The 20,794-nt window shown below is 46.1% G+C and overlaps 1 protein-coding gene across 3 annotated transcripts in view; it reads left to right on the top strand.

The window, feature by feature from the left end:
- The window catches only part of KDM4B (lysine demethylase 4B), a 299,919-nt gene that overhangs the window by 63,564 nt on the left and 215,561 nt on the right, over positions 1-20,794 (top strand). The gene's annotated exons all lie outside the window — the stretch shown is intronic.

The following is a 20,794-nucleotide window of genomic DNA, read 5'->3' as shown; positions in this document are numbered from 1 at the left end:
CCCAACTAGAGAACATCCTCAATGCTAGAAAGGGAGTGGGGTTGAGGAGAGGAGAGGAGAGGGAGGAGGAAGAAGTGGGAAAGGGAAGGAGGAGGAGGAGCAGGAGAAGAGGGTTGGGGAACAGCAGGAAGAGGAGGAGGACTACTGTGGGGTCCTTGGTGCTCTCTAAATGTGGTGGTTTTCTTGCAGATGTCTCATTACCACGCTAAGTAACCGCATCAGTGCTAGAAGGCAGTGGGGCTTGTGAAGTGGAGGAGGATGGCAACTGTGGAGTCCTTGGTGCTCTCTGAACTTGGTTGTTTTCTTGCAGACGTTTCATGACCCAGCTAGGTAACATCTAGAAAGGGAGTGAGGGCTGCTCTCTGTTTATACGCTAGTGGCTTGCTCTGTCAGTGTTGTTTTCTTCTTGATGGTTCCTTGATTAGCAGGGCAGCCTAACAGGGCAAACCACTATATATAAGCGAAAACCAAACCCCACTCCAGGAGTGGGTTTCTGCAGGTTCTGACTAGTTCTGGAGAACCGATAGCGGAAATTTTGAGTAGTTCAGAGAACTGGTAGTAAAAATTCTGACTGGCCCCACCCCCATCTATTCTCTGCCTCCCAAGTCCCAGCTGATCAGGAGGAAATGGGGATTTTGCAGTATCTTCTCCCGGAGTGGGGTGGGAATGATTTTACAGTATCCTTCCCCTGCCACGCCCACCAAGCCACGCCCACCAAGCCATGCCATGGCCACAAAACCGGTAGTAAAAAAAATTTGAAACCCACCACCGCCCCACTCCCTTTTAGCACTGATGAGGTTACCTAGTTTGGGTCATGAACCACCTACAAGAAAACCACCAAGCTGAGAGAACACCAAGAACCCACCTACCCCCCCCCACACACACGTGAAAAATGCATAAACTCTTCAGTTCACCGAAGCGCTAATTTCAGTTTACTCTCTGCCTGAATTGAAACATGCATGTTTTATGTGTTTTGTTTCTTAATGGCATGGGGGCTGTTTTCTTCTGTGACTCAGATGAGCAGTTTTGTCCTACGCACTAAACAAAACAAGGCCACTTGTGCAGGGTAGTGGCTTGGGATTAAAGAAACAACAGGAACACCAGGAACTGAGAAGAAAAAGAGAAAAAGGGCTGTGGATGTGGTCAGTGGGATGCTTTATAACAGGGGATCTCCTACCTTGGCAGCTTTAAGCCTGGTGGACTTCAACTCCCAGCTTTGCTGGCTGGGGAATTCTGGGAGTTGAAGTCCGCCAGGCTTAAAGTTGCCAAGGTTGGAGGCTCCTGTGTTATGACATTCTCAGTGGCAGTTGCTAACAGGAAGAAAAATGGGACCAGGTGGGACATCTGACTTGACTGCATTGGGGATTGTGGAAGGGAGAGAGGGGGCCAGCAACACCCAACCTCCTCTTACTGGTCGTATCTGGGTTTTATTTTGCCTTATCTGAAACCCAAAACAACCGCAGGGCTTCTGTTACTTTTCATTTCTGTTGAACCGTCAACATCTGAAAATAGTTTGTCAGATCCTCACCGTGTCATAATTCCGAGTAATGCTCCCAACCGATTGAAGGCTCCGAGGCCTTGGCTTCCTCAAAAATCCTGTTTTTGGGGTACATCGTATCGGCACGGTCATAAACCATAAACCACAAATCCAATAAACAGGATTTTTGAGGAAGCCAAGGCCTCAAAGTCTTGAATTGGTTGGGAACATTACTTGGAACTATGACACACCAGGTCCGCCCCCCCCACCTCCTGTTTTATGCATACCACTCATTCAATCTTTGAAAGAGACCAAAGAGATACCATGTAAATCACAAGTGTTGGCAGTTGCTAGATTTTTTTTTTCTGTACTAAGAAAGAAAATTCACACACCTATTAAAATTGGTGGGCTCCACACAATAAGTGCTTGGTTTTTTGTCAGAGGCCTTGGGCAACTGAAATGCCAGGAAAGCCTTCCCAAATTCAGCTGTGTTTGGAAAGGGATTGCCCTGAAGCCAAGGTTTCAGATTCCTTCCCTTACTGCTTGAACTAGCCCTGTGTTCTAATCTCCCCTTTGCATAATTTTTGTTGTGTGATTTGTCCAAGTACCTTCAGGGCAAGCGAGGGACATAAAAGGAAGTTAGTACTTAACAGTTGTGCTAAAAACCCATTTAAAAAGCCTTCCAACTTAACTTGTTTCATAAACTGAAAGTCTGCATGCAAATAGAAGATAAATTTGGCTCTTGATAAGCTTCCTTTCACAGGCTCTAAACAATCTTATCTGGGCTGTTCTCGCCTTGTACTGGGTGACTGACACACAAGGGCCCTCTTGCAGAAGGTTGTGTCCCAAAGGTTTTCCAGTAATGGTTGGGAGTCCTTTCTTTGCTTTCGACCATTTCCCTTGCCCCAGCCTTTTTCGCTCACCCCCTAGACCAGTGCTTCTCAATTATTTTCTGTCATATCCCCCTAGGAAGAAGAAAACATTTTTCGCGCCCCCCGCGCGAGTGTAAATAGTATCATTAGCTTGTTATGACAGTGTTTGCCGAGGTCAAACGCGCCCCCGTTTAAGGAGCCTCACGCCCCCCCCTGGGGGGCCCGCCCCACTATTTGAGAAGCACTGCCCCAGACACAGCTAATTTTGACAATATGGACCTTTGTGGGCAGATAAAAGACGGTAAAGCCATGCTGGGAGAGCCACTAATCCAGGGAAATTTTTCCTTTTTTGGGAGATTCCGAAGCTCACATTAAAAATGGTCTTAAGCACAAAAAATGGTCACAAGTCACCTTTTTTAGTGCCGTTGTAACTTCGAACGGTCACGAAATGAACTGTTGTAAGTCAAGGACTAGCTGTACTGTAGAACAGGGGTCTCCAACCTTCGCAACTTTAAGACTTGTGGATTTCAACTCCCAGAATTCCTCAGCCAACTCTCAGATTCTGGGAGTTGAAGTCCACAAGTCTTAAAGTTGCGAAGGTTGGAGACCCCTGCTATAGAATACATTGCAAATCCTGAACATACCTCCTAAAGAAGGGTTGTTGTTGTTTTTTAACCCAAATAAAATTAGGATTGTTCTTGTGAAAACAATCTCTCCGTTAACTGATCTCTGCCTGGTTTAGGTGTCCCTATGTTCTCACCTTGCCCATGGTGGATAGTCACCAAGGTGCTATTTTTCAAAAGGGCAGCTGGGCTTTCTTCATTTGATCTCTTGAAAAGATATTGCTTCTCATCCAAGAAGCTTCTTCAGTTCTTGGATGAGAAGCGAAACGTTTTTCAAGGCAGCAAACCAGGAAAGCCCAGTTGCCTTTTGAAACCGTGACCTGGACGCCTGGAAAATCCCCATAGATCAGGAGTGTCAAACTTGATTTCATTCAGAGCTGCATCAGGGTTGTGTTTGACCTGTGGGGGGCATGGGACAGGACGGGCGCCCGTGGCCAGCTCGACATCACTCATTTTGGGGGCCCCTGTAGTGGTCCAGGTGGGGCTGGAAGGATCCCTCTGCCAACAAAAACGGAGCTCAGGAGCCCACGTGCGGCCCACCTGAGTTCTATTTTCACTGGGAACTATGACACACCAGGTCCACCCCCCACCTCCTGTTTTATGCATACCACTCATTCAATCTTTGAAAGAGACCAAAGAGATACCATGTAAATCACAAGTGTTGGCAGTTGCTAGATTTTTTTTTTCTGTACTAAGAAAGAAAATTCACACACCTATTAAAATTGGTGGGCTCCACACAATAAGTGGTTGGTCTTTTGTCAGAGGCCTTGGGCAACTGAAATGCCAGGAAAGCCTTCCCAAATTCAGCTGTGTTTGGAAAGGGATTGCCCTGAAGCCAAGGTTTCAGATTCCTTCCCTTACTGCTTGAACTAGCCCTGTGTTCTAATCTCCCCTTTGCATAATTTTTGTTGTGTGATTTGTCCAAGTACCTTCAGGGCAAGCGAGGGACATAAAAGGAAGTTAGTACTTAACAGTTGTGCTAAAAACCCATTTAAAAAGCCTTCCAACTTAACTTGTTTCATAAACTGAAAGTCTGCATGCAAATAGAAGATAAATTTGGCTCTTGATAAGCTTCCTTTCACAGGCTCTAAACAATCTTATCTGGGCTGTTCTCGCCTTGTACTGGGTGACTGACACACAAGGGCCCTCTTGCAGAAGGTTGTGTCCCAAAGGTTTTCCAGTAATGGTTGGGAGTCCTTTCTTTGCTTTCGACCATTTCCCTTGCCCCAGCCTTTTTCGCTCACCCCCTAGACCAGTGCTTCTCAATTATTTTCTGTCATATCCCCCTAGGAAGAAGAAAACATTTTTCGCGCCCCCCGCGCGAGTGTAAATAGTATCATTAGCTTGTTATGACAGTGTTTGCCGAGGTCAAACGCGCCCCCGTTTAAGGAGCCTCGCGCCCCCCCCGGGGGGCCCGCCCCACTATTTGAGAAGCACTGCCCCAGACACAGCTAATTTTGACAATATGGACCTTTGTGGGCAGATAAAAGACGGTAAAGCCATGCTGGGAGAGCCACTAATCCAGGGAAATTTTTCCTTTTTTGGGAGATTCCGAAGCTCACATTAAAAATGGTCTTAAGCACAAAAAATGGTCACAAGTCACCTTTTTTAGTGCCGTTGTAACTTCGAACGGTCACGAAATGAACTGTTGTAAGTCAAGGACTAGCTGTACTGTAGAACAGGGGTCTCCAACCTTCGCAACTTTAAGACTTGTGGATTTCAACTCCCAGAATTCCTCAGCCAACTCTCAGATTCTGGGAGTTGAAGTCCACAAGTCTTAAAGTTGCGAGGTTGAGACCCTGCTATAGAATACATTGCAAATCCTGAACATACCTCCTAAAGAAGGGTTGTTGTTGTTTTTTAACCCAAATAAAATTAGGATTGTTCTTGTGAAAACAATCTCTCCGTTAACTGATCTCTGCCTGGTTTAGGTGTCCCTATGTTCTCACCTTGCCCACGGTGGATAGTCACCAAGGTGCTATTTTGCAAAAGGGCAGCTGGGCTTTCTTCATTTGATCCCTTGAAAAGATATCGCTTCTCATCCAAGAAGCTTCTTCAGTTCTTGGATGAGAAGCGAAACGTTTTTCAAGGCAGCAAACCAGGAAAGCCCAGTTGCCTTTTGAAACCGTGACCTGGACGCCTGGAAAATTTCCATAGATCAGGAGTGTCAAACTTGATTTCATTCAGAGCTGCATCAGGGTTGTGTTTGACCTGTGGGGGGGATGGGACAGGACGGGGGGCCGTGGCCAGCTCAACATCACTCATTTTGGGGGCACCTGTGGTGGTCCAGGTGGGGCTGGAAGGATCCCTCTGCCAACAAAAACGGAGCTCAGGAGCCCACGTGCGGCCCACCCGAGTTCTATTTTCACTGGGCTGGTCCTTCGCTGTTTCCAGAGCAGCCCCGTAGGCCAGATCTAAGCACCCTGTGGGCCAAATCCGGCCGGCGGGCCTTGAGTTTGACACCCCTGTCGTAGACCATGGTGGATAGGTTTTTGTCGAACAAAATCCTGTCATTATCGGAGCCTCGAGCAGTTCTGACGAATGACTGGGTCAGTCCTGCCTCCACTTGAACCTTTAAGCAAGAACGATCCTTGACTCTATTGGTTGAGAAAGGTATAGTTTACTAAAGGTCAGGTGAAATACAGGAAAGCAAAGCCAGACCTGAAATTCGCAGGCCAAATCCACAGGTATCACTTTTCCTTCTCTGAGGTGCTACCCAGTGCTTCCCCCATTGTCCAATCAGTTTCAAAGAAGATTTTGTGAAATTGTCACTTGAGTGTAGGTTGGTTCGCAGTTGCATTCTTCTCATAATGGCGTGAACTTGAAAGGCCATCTCTGAGAGAGACTTTTCACTACTTTCCCTTTCCCTCCCCAGGCCTTCACTCTTCCTTAGACACACACACACACACACACACACACACTCCATGGCAGACTGGTCTCGACCGGATAGCAGAAGGCAGACATCAGGTGGCGCTGCTGACATGCTGAGTCTGACTTATGAAGCAGCATACCAGATGAGGAATCTTACTCATTTATTCGGTTTTTATCCTGCCTTTATTACTTTATAAATAACTGAAGATGATGAGCATCCCTAATATTCCTTCCTCTTCTACAACAACCTTGTGAGGTGGGTTAGACTTGAGACAGAGTGACTGGCCCAAAGTCACCCAGCCAGCTTTTGCACCTAAGGCAGGACTAGAATTCACAGCCTCCTGATTTCTAGGCCAGAACCTTAGTTACTAGATCAGCGGCCCCCAACCTTTTGGGCACCAGGGACCAGTTCTGTGGAGAGATTTTTTTTCCGTGGACCAGAAGGGGCCTGTTGTGACTCCAGTCCCTGAACCTGGCCCCATGCCCGACAGTGACTCCGAGAGTGAGGGGGAAGGGCCGGTAAGGCTTACCTCGGGAGCTCCGATGCCTTTGGCTCGGCTCCAGGAGCCAGAACCAGGACGTAATGAGGCCGTCATCCCCTGATTCCTCCCTTCCCCAGGCTACGCCTTCAGACCCAGCTGGTAATAATAATAATATTGAAGCTTGGCTTGACCCGCGCTTCAGAAGATTAGAGAGGCGGCGTCATCAAAGGGACAGGATATATAAGGAGCTTTGGGACTGCTCTCACTCCTGGGAAACAAAAGTTTAGCTGAACCGTTTCAAAGAGAGCTGAAAGTCTTATTCTGTGAGTCATTTGTTTGAACTTTGGCGGGCAGCTGCGATTTCTCTGCCAGGACCGATTGCTCCGAAGTGGGGAAGGAGACAGAACAGGGCCGTGGTTTCACATGTTGCCTGCATCCCACAGATGGGGCTTCGCTTGTTTGTGTGGCCCGGTTTCAGGCATGCTGTGGATCGGTGCCGGACTTCGGAACCGGAGGTTGGGAGCCCCAGCACTAGACCAGGGGGTCTCCAAGCGTGGCAACTTTAAGACTTGGTGGACTTCAACTCCCAGAGTTCCTCAGCCAGTTTTGAAGTCCACCAAGTCTTACAGTTGCCACGCTTGGAGACCCCTGCACTAGACGGACCAAAGTGGCTCTGCTCAAAACAGCTTGATAGCTTGAAGTCTTTGAAATGTGTTTTGCAGTTTGCACAAGTGGCTTCATTGGTTGTAATCGATCATTCATTGGTTGTAATTAATACATACTGCATGCATATACCTTTGTGGGTGTGAAAAGACCAGTTGTTTGGATTTGCCCTGGCTCCATCCTGTCTTGATGTGCTTGGTGCATCTTGTCAGCTTTTTGACATTAAGAGATGTTGACGTTTACATATCACCAGGACGCCTTTGTCTGTCGGGACGCTGTGACCCGATTCCTTCGGCCACGTGGTTTCCTAGTGGTGTGACTGCAGTTCAGAAAGGAAGAGAGTGAGGGGGGACGTTGGGATCCTCTGAACTGGTTTTAAACTGGTGTGACACATTAGGTGAAGAAACGGTGGGGGTCTTGGGGGCTCTCTCCGCTTGGTTTGTTACACTAAGTAAAGAAATTCTACTGTGCGTGACGACTTTAAGGCCACGGGAAGCGGTTGAATGCTCTCAGGCCGGAAGGGTTGCTACCATTCCACAGCTTCACCAAAACCCTACCTTAGATTTGTGTTACTCGGTGTGAGATGGCAGTTGCCTATTTGCACTTTTAGTATTTGTGCCCAGGAACCTCCCACACAGAGAGATCCTAAGGAAACATTTTACAGGTTACAAAAGAATAAAGCACTTGCCATAGGTATTGATTTTCCTACATGGGTGGTCTTGTCATCCTGGAACTTCCCTTCCTCCTTCCCTTCCTCTTCCCTTCCTCTTCCTCTTTCCCTTCCCCTTCCCCCTTTTCTTCCCCTTCCCTTCCCCTTCCCCTTTTCTTCCTCTTTCCCTTCCCTTCCCTTCCTCCTTCCCTTCCTCCTTCCCCTTTCCTTCCCCTTTCCCTTTCCCTTCCCCCTTTCCTTCCTCCTCCCCTCCCCTTCCTCCTTTCCCCTTTTCTTCCTCTTTCCCTTCCCTTCCTCTTCCCCCTTTCCATCCTCCTTCCCTTCCCCTTCCCCTCCTTCCCTTCCCTTCCTCCTTTCCTTCCTCTTTCCCTACCCCTTCCCCTTTCCTTCTCTTCCCCTTCTTTTTCCCTTCCCCCTTCCCTTCCCTTCCCTTCCCTTCCCTTCCCTTCCCTTCCCTTCTTTTTAATGCTTGCGATCAACACTTTATTTTGGAAGCTTCAAAAATCCTTGAAATTTATTTCCTTTTCTCCACTAGGTGATGCTAGTTGCATAGCTGGTAAATCTTCTGGCTGCACTGCTCTTTGATTAGCATTTGGGTTTAGCGCAACAATGGAGCCGAGAAGCTGCCCTTGGCTTTTTATTGGGCATGCATTCCAAAAGTTACATTTGGTCTGGTTTAGTATTCTAATATTTCAGGCACGACAGCAGTAGACCAGCCCTGGCTCCAGGAAAATTCTTACTCTTTAACTAAATTATTGCTAGTGGAACTGGGACTTTTTATTCGCCTAGGGATTGTGCCAAACTGGAGACTGAAAGTCGGCTTAATGAGAATACTGTGCATAGATTCTGTTTTGAAACAAACACCGTTTGGAATTGCAGCCAGTCAAACAGCCTTGTTTGTTTTCTCAGCTGTAAACATCCAGGAATTAATTCACTCTCCCCCCACCCCCTTTGCATAAGTGGTATTTTTGAGGGAGAAAAGGAAATGACAGAATATAGGTTTAACCTAAAACCCTCCCCAAAGCAGACTTTGACAGACCCCTTGTTTTGCAAGCAGGAAGGATCAAATGCCCGGTGATAAAAAGGAATCTTCTCTATCGAAATCCTTGGAGATTCAATCCACTCCAGTCAGAGGAGATTGAGTGCTACCTAATTAGATCAGCCATAAGCAAGGTATTTGCACTAAAGGCACAGTTTCCCAACCTTGCCAATTGTAAGATTGTGGACTTCAATTCCCAGAATTCCCCAGCCAGCGTTGGAAGTCCACACGTCCTAACATTGGCAAGGTTGGGGAATCCTGACTTAAGGGCATTTATCCAACAGGAATTCCAGTTGGCTTAAATCTTAAATTGTGACTTTCCTTGCCCCCAAGCTTTAAAATTGTAATTTTGTGATGAAAAACGATCCACAGTGGCGCAGTGGTTAGAGTGCAAGTACTTCAGGCTACTTCTGCCGGCTGCCTGCAATTTGGCAGTTCGAATCTCACCAGGCTCAGGGTTGATTCAGCCTTCCATCCTTCCAAGGTAGACAAAATGAAGACCCAGATTGTTGGGGCCAATATGCTGACTCTAAACTGCATAGAGAGCGCTGCAAAGCACTGTGAAGTGATATATAAATCTAAAAGTGCTATTCCTAAGTACCAAAATGGTTTGGCTGTCTTAGGGCTCCATAACTGGTAATGTTGACCTAAGACTCCATCAGACCGAGATGATTCCAGCATCGGGTTTCTCATAATAGCTGGTGAGATTCTCCTGGGACATTCACAGCAATGTGCTTTGCTTGTGAAATGAAGGGAAGTTGACCCCAATGCTGTTTTTAAGGCCCATCCTTCAACACCCAGAAGCTTTTTGTTGCTCTCACCAGCCCTTATAATGCAGCCTCGACTTCCCCAACCACTACAAAACACCTATCCCACATTCATTCTCTACTATTGTTGTCACTCTCAGAGTTAACCAGTTTTCATAGGCAAATCTGGTTTAATCTGATTTAATACTGCAATTCCCTTTGGTGATCATCTGCTGCGTTTAGGGGAATGGACCAGGATTAATGGTTTCCATCCCAAACGGTGAGATAGCAGAACAGAAGTATGGAGGGTTGTATTTGATTGGCTTCCACTTCGCCGAGTCCGTTACTAAAGGGATGCTCCAGGATGCCTCTGACTAAGCCCCAGAACCTGGTAAGAGAAGAAGATCAATTGCCACTTCCTGATGGGGGGAATCTGTAATCAGAAGGACCACTCTAGCAGATGTTGGTTTTGTATCCAGGCCAAAAGCAGACTTGAAAAAGATATATTAACAGATTAATTGAAATCGGCCCTGGCCAGTGGTAAGACAGCTGGGGATTTCTGCTTTGAAATTCCAGATTTTTTCTTCTCCAGGGACAGGCAGGGAGGGGAAAAATTAAACCGCTTCCTTGCCAAGCACAGCTGACTTTAAGCTCTGAAACTGCGGTAGCACATTCATTAAGGATAAGGTGAGCTGTGCTGTTGATGGGAGAAGTGGGGGCTAAGAGGGAGCTCTCGAATAAAATAGCATAGGATATTCTTTTGTTGGCCGAGTGTAATTGGACACACAAGGAATTTGTCTCCAGCGCCTAAGCCCTCTGTGTACATACAAGCAACAAACTGATAAATCACAAATCATCAGATACAATCATAAATCATAAATGGATGAGCTGCTAAATAAACAGAAAAATTGTGGCGTGAGCAATCGAACGTATAAAGCAAGGGGTGTCAGACTCAAGGCCAATGGGCTGGATCCGGCCTGTGGGGTGCTGAGATCTGGCCTGCGAGGCTGCCCTGGAAACGGCGAAGGACCTGCCCGTGTTGCCTCTTCCAGTGAAAATGGAGCTCTCCTGAGCTCCCTTTTCGCTGGCAGAAGGTTGCAGGAGGCAGTCATAGCCGAAAACAGAGCTCGGGAGCCCGTTTTTGCTGGCAGAGCACTTGGGCCACCACTGGCACTAACCCAACACGAATGACGTTGATTGGTCATGCTCACCCTGGCTATGCCCATCCGGCTGCCCTGAGGTCAAACACAACCCTGATGCGGCCTTCGAATTAAATCGAGTTTGACACCCCTGATCTAAAGCAGGGGTCTCCAACCTTAGCAACTTTAAGACTTGTGGACTCCAACTCCCAGAGTTGGAGTCCACAAGTCTTAAAGTTGCCAAGGTTGGAGACCCCTGATCTAAAGGGTTTTCGGGAGACACTGGCAACAATGATCGTTCCCTGTCCCCATTCTCAAATAAGTACAGTTTGTTCCTCGGTTCGTTGAGGGAGGGGCGGGAAAGACCATGATTTTCCTTGATCTTTCTTATGTCTTAGACCGGCATTTCTCAACCTTTTATTCCCCACAGACCCCCAAGATTTAACTCGAAGATTTCAATCGTAACATTTTTTTCAAGCCTTCTTAGACCCTTCATAAATACTGCATATAAGGTTTTGTCTATACCAGCAGGGGGAGCTGTTGGATTTCTAGAAATATACAGCCTAGGAGCCAGTTTGGGCTGGCTTGCCTTGTTTCTGATGTGGCTGTTAATGACGCTTGTGTCATTTGTCTTTTGCCTGGTTCTCTGCCCCTGTGGAATAGTCTCCATTCCCCTCATCCTTTTTATAGAGTCTTCAACCCTGATAATGATAATCTTGGAGAAGGCCTCTGGGGGGTTACTAGCGGTAGGAACTCCACATGTCTGGAGGCCCTGCTCGGTAATAACAAAGGCAGGGCTGAGATGGTAATTTTAGATAATGGGTTCTCTTCCACCAACACGTCAGCCTTCCAAAGGTTTAAGGTAGCGCCTTCTCAGCAAAGCCCCTTTAGCAGGGGCTGCTCTGTCTGTGAAACCCCCCCAAAATAGTCCGCGGGAGAAAGAATTTGTGTTTTGAAGGCATCTGCAATCATCCCAATGTAAATCTGGAAGGGTCAGGAGACTGATATTCAGAGCCACCCTGAAGACATAGGCTGAAAGGGGAGGCATTTTTAGAATACAGGTACAACCACAATGGAGCCCAAAATTTATTTTGCTAAGTGAGATGTTTTCGTTAAGTCAGTTTTGCCCCATTTTACGACCTTCCTTACCACAGTTGTTAAGTGTTGTGCCTCCCTCCCTCTCCTCAGCGGGCCCCTCCCGCTCCTGGGCCTGCTATCAGATTCGGAGTCAGATAATGAAGATGAACGGCCTGTCATGCCTCCAGCCCCCAGCCCTGACCCCATGGCCGGACAGGATGTCAGGAATGAACAAACAAACCTCACTCCTACAGCGTGTGAGCAGGGAGCCAGCCATGTGCTGGAATTACCGGCAGCAGATCCAGTGGAAGAGAATTCACAGTGGGAGGATCCCCGCTTCCGGAGATCTGAGAGGCGACGTCAGCAGAAGGAAGGGAGGGGCAGGCCTGGATAAGTGCTGAGTCATGGAGCCACACCCCACAGCCTATATAAAGGACCAGCTTGAGTCAAGCAACTTTGAGTCAAGCAAAGTCTCATTTAGTTTGCTGAAGCTGCCTTATACATTGTAAGCCGCCCTGAGTCTTCGGAGAAGGGCGGGATATAAATGTAAACAAAAAAAAAAAAGTCACAACTTAGATTCCTGCCTGCCCTGAGAAATCTGAAAGGAATTTGGCAAAGCTGCAGAGGCTTCGTGGCCACGCTTGTTACGGACTTCCTAGACCCGGTCGTCAGAAGGGGACTGGGGGATTGAAGATATACGGACTTCCAACTCCATACATGCAGTTCCCCAGCCGTGGTGTTAGGTTAGCGTTAGCGTGCTGGCTGAGGAATTCTGGGAGTTGAAGTCCACATATTTTCAAGTTGCCAAGGTTGAAAAACTCTGCTTTAAATCAAGGAAGGAAGTGACGAGAAGGATGTCACAAGGCAAGTATCCAAGACCGAATCATGTGTTTACAAAGGTACATGGAAGAAATGATTGTTAGAACAAAAGAAAAAAAGCAGAGAGACACAAGGACCTTTTAGATCACATGACTTGCTCAATTACATTTCGAGGAAACTGGCTGTTAGAAAAGTCTAATACGTCCTTTTCAAGATACAGAAAATGTGAAGTTATTTGCAACTCATCTTAAAACTATCACACGCAGATTAACAATTTAAAAAAAAAGATGATCTTTTAGAGTAGCACACAATATTGTCTTTTAATAAACACGGTTTTAAGAGGTCCACTAAATTAAATTAGTTCCCATCAATTAGCCACTGAAGATTTCATATTTTTAAGGTTTTTTTTATTTGAATTTATATCCCGCCCTTCTCCGAAGACTTGGGACGGCTTACATTGTGTTAAGCAATAGTCTTCATCCATTTGTATATTGTATACAAAATCAACTTTTATTGCCCCCAACAATCTGGGTCCTCATTTTACCTACCTTATAAAGGATGGAAGGCTGAGTCAACCTTGGGCCTGGTGGGACTTGAACCTGCAGTAATTGCAAGCAGCTGCTGTTAATAACAGACTGCATTAGTCTGTAGAGCCACCATTGATCATAGGGGTGTCATTGTTGATTAATGACATGTCAAGTCATTGATCATAAGGGTGGAAGGAACCCTGTGGGATTCCTTGGACCATTCCAGGTAAACGGGTGCGTTAATATGGATGTGGATCCAGGAATGGGTGGAGGAGAAAAGTTGTACTAAGGAGTTACTATAGAAGAGAATATTTGTAGGTCATGATCGACATGTGGAGTCCTGATGCTCTCTGAGCTTGGTTGTTTTCTTGCAGACCTTTCATGACTCAACTTAGTAACATCATCAGTGCTATGTGGGACTTGCTCTCTGTTTATATACTAGTGTCTTGGCCTGTCAGTGTTGGTGGAAGCGTTTTTGGTGGTTCCTTGATTAGCCTGTTGCTTACTGATAGCTTGTTGGTAGTTTCTTGATTCGGTATTGTTGACTTCTTGGTCATTGGTCTACTGTTAATCTTGGTGTTAATATCTGCTCATTTGGGTATTGATCGTTGGTGAGGAGGTGTCTTGAGTGTTCCCCCCCCCTTTTCTTTTCTTTTCTTTTTTTTTGGAGGAAGGAAGAAGTCTGTAGAGATTATCAGTCATCCAAAGTCACGGTTGTCGCAAAGGTGCTTTTTCAGGAGGCAGCTGGCCTTTCTTGTTGTTTTTTGAAGACGTTTTGCTTCTCATCCAAGAAGCTTCTTCAGCTCTTGACAGGATAGTGTGGACTGGAAGGATTTATATTCCTTGCAGACAGCTGGTCCTTTGCATCCTTCTGTGCTTCAAGGATTCTCTAAAACAGGGGTTTCAAACGCATGATGACACATTGTCGTCATGTGACATATTGCAACTCCATCCCTTAGCTAAACTGGGGTGGGCGTGGCCAGCGTGTGATGCATCTGGACGAGGGCCGCGAGTTTGACACCCCTGCTCTCAAAGGATGCAAATGACCAGCTGTCTGCAAGGCGTATAAATCCTTCCATTCCCCACCATCCAGTCAGAGCAGAAGAAGCTTTTATTTATTTATTTATTTATTACATTTGTATACCGCCCTTCTCCCGAAGGACTCAGGGCGGTTCACAGCCAATAAAAACCACAATACATATAATACAGGTTAAAAAACAGTATAAAAAACTAATTCAATATATGGCCTAAAATTTTTAAATACGATTAAAAAGCCCATTTAAAAAACCCCAATGTAAAACCCCAATTTAAAACTACGTTTAAGCTAGTCCTGCACATCGAAACAACGTCGTCTTCAGCTCGCGGCGGAAGGTCCGGAGGTCGGAGAATTGACGAAGCCCCGGAGGCAGCTCGTTCCAGAGGGCAGGAGCCCCCACAGAGAAGGCCCTCCTCCTGGAGGTCGCCAGCCGACATTGTTTGGCTGACGGTATCCGAAGGAGGCCCTCTCTGTGAGAGCGCACGGGTCGGTGGGAGGCTACTGGTGGCAGCGGGCGGTCCTGTAGGTATCTTGGATGAGAAGCAAAAACATCTTCAAAAAAACCCAGAAAGTCTAGTTGCCTTCTGAAAAAGCATCTTTGGGAGGAAGTTCCTAATCTTGAGAACTATAAAGTAAAGGACCGTCCTGCCCCCCTGAAGTCTTGGGGTCTTCATGCCTGGAGCTTATTTTTTCAATAGTAACTTTATTAAAAATCAGAGGGAGTCGGGCTGTTCTCTAAAGCCCCTGAAGGCAGGACAAGAACCAATGGGTGGAAACTAATCAAGGAGAGAAGCAACCTGGAACTAAGGAGAAACTTCCTGACAGTTAGAACAATTAATCAGTGGAACTACTTGCCTCCAGAAGTTGTGGATGCTCCATCAGTGGAGGTTTTTAAGAAGAGACTGGACAGCTACTGGTCTCCTGCTTGAGCAGGGCGGGGGTTAGACTAGAAGACCTCCAAGGTCCTTTCCAACTCTGTTATTCTGTTTATCGCAGGGAAAATTAGACAAATGCCCACTGGTAGATCTGGATCAGTTTTTTCCAGCCGTGATTTTGCTTTTTCCTGAGATGATTTGGGAAGCTTTAACGTGGCGCTCCGAGAAGTGCCAAGTGGTTTTTCTTTCATTGTCCCAGTGTCTCATTTAGATCCAGTTCAACCTATTGGATTAGAACACAAAGCCCGAGACTTCCCTGCTCCTTGGCTTGGCAAGATGTGGCCTTCCGACACTTTTGAATTGAACGTAGTTTCCCCCCCACGGGTTGTCCTTCAGATGGAGCTGGATTCGAAGGGCCAGGTTATACAACTGCTATTTTGGCGATAACAACTTCAGAGCCGCCCGCCTTCCTGCGGAGGATTTTTGTGCTGCTAAATAGTTTCTCTCCAGGCTTCCAAGAGGGAAGCCACAGGACTCATTGTTATGTTTTCCTTTCTATAATTATAGTATACAGGGTGGTTTTGTTTTGCTTTTTTCATTCTGTTTTCTAATTACCACCTTTTTTTCCTAGCCGGCCCTCAGTTCTCCTTTCAAATCGATAGAAACATATTTTATGCTATTTAAAACAAAAGCATGTAAAACAATGAAAAGATTAACCTACATTAGAACTTATGAAACAAATCAATAGCTCACGAGCAATGGAGCAGAACCGTCAAGAGACTCCTGTGCCAAGGTGAATCAAAATATTTTGAACCTGGGTGTAAATTAAAACAAGGTTGGTGTCGTGTCCCACCCCCCACTCCGACGAACGAGTCAAGGAAGTCCGTGACAAATTTGGCAACGAAGCCTCTGCAGCTTGCCAAGTTCCTTCGAGGTTTATCAGGGCAGGCAGGAGTCCAAGTTGTGACTTCAGCGATAGGGTCCGGTATCAGCAAACTCGATAAGACTTTGCTTGACTCAAGGTTGGAATGCCAAAAGCAGGTCCTTTATATAGGCTGTGGGGTGTGGCTCCATGACTTAGCATTTATCCAGGCCTGCCCCACCCCTCCTGCTGGCGTCGCCTCTCAGATCTCCGGAAGCGAGGGTCCTCCCACCCTGAATTGTCTTCAGCTGGATCTGCTGGCAGCTTCTGGGAAAGGGAGGGGTCAGAGGGAGTAGGGCCGAGTAATTCCAGCACCTGGCTGCCTTCCTGCTCTGACGGCTGAGCCAAAGGAACACACGCTGTACGAGTGAGGTTTATCGGGCTTGTCCTCCCACTCCTGGAATCCTCTCCGGGCATGGGGCCAGGGCTGGAGGCATGACAGGCCATTCATCTTCATTATCAGACTCGGAGTCTGATAGGTTGGAGATAGGAGGGGCCCTGCTGAGGAGTGGAGGGAGGACGAGTCACAACAGTTGGTGTGTCCTTTATCTGTGGGGGCCAAGGCAGAAAAGGCTCTCTTCTGGATGGATGCCCAATGAAAATTTACAAAACGTGGTTTCAGCAGGAGCCTCTCCTAGCCCCAAGTCTGTTGAAGTGAAAACAAAAGTCTGAAGTTTGGCCGAGCAGCCATTTGAGCTCTCTTTGAACAGTGTCTCCATGCGTCAGTCTAGCCCTTGAATTTTAATCTGCTTTACAGGTTGTCCTTGACTTGCAACTAGTGGTGAAATGTAAAATTTGTTACTACCGGTTCTGGGGCTTGGGGGGTTTGGGGGGGAGGGTAGTATGACTGGGTGGGCGTGGCCAACTTTTAAAAAAAACTTTTAAAAGCATTTTTTCTACAACCCCTTCGCCGAATTAGGGACAGCTGTGATAATGGGGCCAGGCCTCTCCACCATTCAACTCACCAATGGGGCTGCTTCTGCTGGGCCACCCACCCCCAGTTGGGCTTTTGTGTTCAGCACTTAGCCAGGGAGGGCTAATCCAGATTTTGATCACATGACCATGGGGATGCCGCAAAAATCATATGAAAAATGGTTGTAAAGTCACTTTTTTTTTCCAGTGACGTAGTAACTTCGAGTGGTCACTAAATAACCTGTTGTAAGTCGAGGACTACCTGTGCCGGTCATAATTGGCCCACTGAATTCCAACTGGAGTTCTAGCGTGAGCGAGTCCAACTTGCAGAGTAGGGCTCTTGCAGGCGATTCACTTAACGGTTGTGGTTAAAAAAAAAAGGTTGCAAACTGGGGGGGGGGCAAAGCTCACGTAACAACAGTCTCGCTTAACTCTGGAAATTTGGGGCTCGATTGTGGTCATAAATCGAGCACCATTCGTAGGGCCTGGTTGCGCCAGAGATTTCCCGCTGCTGCCCTTGCTTCCGCTTCTCTTCCTCCTTTTTGAGGTCTTTGCAAACGGTGGAGCAAAGCAAAAAGAGTTTTTGCTGGACTGTGGCTAATCAGATGACAAAAGAGTCCATCGCGTAGCTTCAGGGGAACTGGGTTACGTAACTCCTTTGACAATTTGGTTAAAAAAAAAAAAAGGACAATAAGCTTCAGAAAGAAAATGTGAAACGGTTTCCTATTAGAACGTCAAAGTCTTGTGGGAGAAATTGAAGGTAAAGGACCGAAGAGGAAATTCAATTATTTGGGGGAAGCCAGAGAGTTATTGGGGGAAGCCTTTTCATCTGGATCTAGGTTGATGCAGGTAGTCCTTCGTTTACAACTGGTTACTTAGCAACAAATCAAAGTTATAACAGATCCCCTTAAAGGTACTTATAACCCGATTCTAAAGTTCTCATAACAAGCTTATGGTGTTTTTGCTAAAAACCAGTGTATACTTCTGGGTTTCAGCAAAAAAACCCTATAGCGGATAAGTTCTCTTAATGGCCATTTAATGACCACCATAAAAAATAAGACTCCCATTATATTGTAAATTAAGGACTACCTGCAATTGGGATCCCAGGCAGATGCTTTATAGTTGATGTTCCAGAGGTGCTTTTTTTCCAAGAGGCAACTGGACTTTCTGGTTTTTCTTGGAAGACATTTTGCTTCTCATCCACGAAGCTTCTTCAGCTTTGATGTGACACAATTAAAAAAACAAACCAACAGTTACAGGTAACAAAAATATATATATCCAAGCTAGAACTAAGGAGGAAGGAGGAACTACACTGTCAGGTAATTTAGACCTAAATTACCTGACAGTGAGAACAATAAGTGAGTGGAATGGCTTGACTCCGGAAATGGTGGGTGCTCCATTGCTGGAGGTTTTCAAGAGAAGGTTGGATTGCCATTTGTCTGAAATGGTAAAGAGTCTTCTGCCTGACCAGGGGGCTTGGACTAGAAGACCTCCAAGGTCCCTTCCAACTCTGTGATTCTGTAATCCCAAATGCCCTCTTCATTACAAGGCTGCTTATGAGGTGTGCTGTTCTGAAACTCACAAGGAGAAACGCTGTGTACCAAGAGGCCGGCTCCGAAGCCCTAGTAATTCAGTGATGGACGGGAGGGGTGCAGCACAGAGTTATTAAATGGCCGAATGGGGAATTCTGGGAGTTGAAGTCCACAAATCTGAAAATTGCCAAGGTTGGACACCCCTGGTTGAAATTTTAATTTGCAGGAGAATACAATGGATAGAATTGCTAACAGTATAATCAGTGAACAGGTATCTGTACCAAAGCTGGATTCCTCAGCCTGAGGACAAAACCATGTTTTAAGAGCCTTCTGAAAGGCCAGCAGAATTGGGGAGCAGTCTAACTGCAAGGCGAACAAACAAGTCGGTCCTAGAGGAGATCAACCCTGCCTGCTCTTTAGAAGGCCAGGAAGATCCTGAAGATGAAACTCAAATACTTTGGCCATCTAATGAGAAGGAAGGACTCCCTGGAGAAGAGCCGAATGCTCGGAACGATGGAGGGCAAAAGAAGAAGAAGGGGACGACAGAGAACGAGGTAGCTGGATGGAGTCACTGAAACAGTCGGCGGGAGCTTAAATGGACTCCAGAGGATGGTAGAGGACAGGAAGGCCTGGAGGAATGTTGTCCATTGGGTTGCGATGGGTTGGACACGACTTCGTAACAACAACTAACATCTAGGGGTGCAATGTTTCAAAAAGTGGGGGCTGCAGCAGAAAAGGCTCTTGTCCTAGGTTGGGTCCCATCAGCTGAAATTTCTTGGTAGATGGGATCCATCCCATGACCTGGTGGGATGATGTAACTGGAGACAGGTGGTCCCTCAAATAACCTGGTCCCATATCCTACACCTGATCCAGGATGGCGCTTCTGTTACCATTACCATTTAAAATTGTGTTAGTGCTCCGTGCCAAAGACCCTACCCCATTGATTGCAATATTGCGAAATGTAAAACTTGGATAGGCCTAAATGTTTTTATACCCTGCTAATAAAAATCTTAGTACCATTAAGCTTAACTTCAAATTAATCAGTCATTTTGTAGCTCCTTCTTCAGATGAAAAAAGAGAGTGGATGTTTTGAGTCTCTTCAATTAATTATTGATGATTTTTTTAAACCTACAGATACACGGTTTAGCTCCAGTCCTTCCAAAACACATGCATTTATTTTAGTGTGCAAAATACACAGTCAAATATTAAAAGAGCCAATACATAATTTTAAAAATGTTTAAACAAAACGCAGTATTACGGTTGTGTTATATGCACAGTGTAATTACATTTTTGAAAAGCAGAGGGTTTTTGATGGATTTGTGTGAAGGCTGGAAGAATAATTCTTAGCAGACGTTAAGTTTAATAGTGCCTTCTCTTCAATCTTGTCCATTGTAGCGGGTAAGCAGGTCACTTTTTAAAATTAACAAGAATGGTATGTCCATCTGACTAATTTAAAATTAATTATGATTAGAATCAGTGTAGGACACATCTGCAGAATAGCACGCCTCAACGTGTGTACATGCATGCATGCGCACATGCACATACACCTGTGTCGGAAACCTTACAAATTAAAGTTTCAACAGAAGAGAGAATAAAAGGGGAGACAGAAGTAAGATATCTGGATCAATAAAATATAGAAAGAACTTCCATAGGCTTGAACTGTCTCTTAATTGCACACTGCCCAGATTCATGCTGTGAGTGAGATGGATGGTTTCTTAAGTTAGATAAAAATAAATAAAAATATTTCCCCTCCTAGACTCTTTTTGGTCTCTCTGGGGTGAAGCGTGATTTAAGTTTCCACAAAGTTTTGAATTTCAATGGACCAGGTTCATACCACTGATGGGTTTCAAATTTTTTTACTACTGGTTCTGTGGGCGTGGCTTGGTGGGCGTGGCAGGGGAAGGATACTGTAAAATCTCCATTCCCTCCCCACTTCTAGGGGAAGGATACTGCAAAATCCCCATTTCCTCCTGATCAGCTGGGACTCAAGAGGCAGAGAATAGATGGGGGCAGGGGCAGTCAGAATTTTTACTACTGGTTCTCCGAACTACTCAAAATTTCAGCTACCGGTTCTCCAGAACTGGTCAGAACCTGCTAAAACCCACCTCTGGTTCATACACACACACACACACACACACACACACACACACACGATTTCCTCTTTTTTCAGTTTAAGGTACTGATCACAAAATGTTGTCCTAGACCTAGGCAAAAAGATAGCTGGCAAAATATTTGATGGCCTGTAGGATTTGGGAAGGGGCAGAATGTAGAAATGGAAACTGTTGTGAAGTTATGTAATATGATACAGAATAACAGCTCTGGAGATCTTCTAGTCCAGTGGTTCTCAACCTGTGGGTCGCGACCCCGTTGGGGGTCGAATGACGATTTGCCAGGGGTCGCCTAAGACCATCGGAAATATGGGAAGTCTACTTGCGAGTCGAAGAATCGCGCTCCAATGGTTGACTCCACAAGCCAGCTGCAGGCTCTTCAAATCGCTAGCCGAATTCAGCTT

Source organism: Ahaetulla prasina, chromosome 1 (genome assembly GCF_028640845.1).
Source record: "Ahaetulla prasina isolate Xishuangbanna chromosome 1, ASM2864084v1, whole genome shotgun sequence".
Classification (NCBI taxonomy): domain Eukaryota; kingdom Metazoa; phylum Chordata; class Lepidosauria; order Squamata; family Colubridae; genus Ahaetulla; species Ahaetulla prasina.
Note: the sequence above shows the minus strand (reverse complement) of the source record. Positions and strands in the feature narration are given on the sequence as shown.